The sequence below is a fragment of the Corticium candelabrum genome, chromosome 9, assembly GCF_963422355.1.
Source record: "Corticium candelabrum chromosome 9, ooCorCand1.1, whole genome shotgun sequence".
NCBI classification, from domain to species: domain Eukaryota; kingdom Metazoa; phylum Porifera; class Homoscleromorpha; order Homosclerophorida; family Plakinidae; genus Corticium; species Corticium candelabrum.
Window position 1 is genome coordinate 5,349,944 of NC_085093.1, and position 664 is coordinate 5,350,607.

General features: G+C 39.6%; 1 long non-coding RNA gene across 1 annotated transcript; it reads left to right on the top strand.

Annotated features, from left to right (window-relative positions):
* Positions 1-236: 236 nt before the first annotated feature.
* Positions 237-664, top strand: LOC134183940 (uncharacterized). Its single transcript, XR_009970620.1, has 3 exons — positions 237-407; positions 465-522; positions 599-664. It is a non-coding gene; the product is annotated as an uncharacterized LOC134183940 (long non-coding RNA).

Genomic DNA, 664 nt, shown 5'->3' on the forward strand with positions numbered 1-664 from the left:
AAACGTTGATCAAGGTCAAGTGACAATTGCATCACGTGCTACATAGGTATCAATGTTGCTTAATAAGCTTGCAGATGCAAAGAATGATGTAGCCACAGAGGTTAGCTCTGCGTTAAGCGACAAAACTGGAAATCTCCATGACCTTGGTGGTCTTCTTGCAGTAACAGGGTAGGATGAATAAAGAAGTGTTTTATCATTTTTAATTTGTTGTTTATACAGGGAGCAGACCAGTTTGCAGCAGTGGCTGGAACAGGTTCAGCTGTCTGATCTCTACAAATTGCTTTGTAATGCAGGGATACAAGATCTGGATGTGCTTTTACATGTGAGCAGTGATGAACTAGAAAGAGCAGGAATCAAGAAGGATAACATAAGCAGACTAATGACTGCAAGTGACATGTTGAAATCGGGTAAGGTTATTGCTGTGTATTAGTTGTAGGCATTAGTCAATGTCATGACAGTTGCAGGTGCATCACCTTCAAAGGGTGTACTATATACAGCTGAACGTGGCTATTGTCAAAAGGAGTAAAGATGCTTGAACATTTCATATACACGTTTTGCTTCTGTTCTGTTCTGACTGTCAAAATTATCTATTGTCTAGTGATTCCGAATTGACAATCGAGAAAGGTGACAAAGTTTTAGTAACTGACATGTCAAACAAGCACAG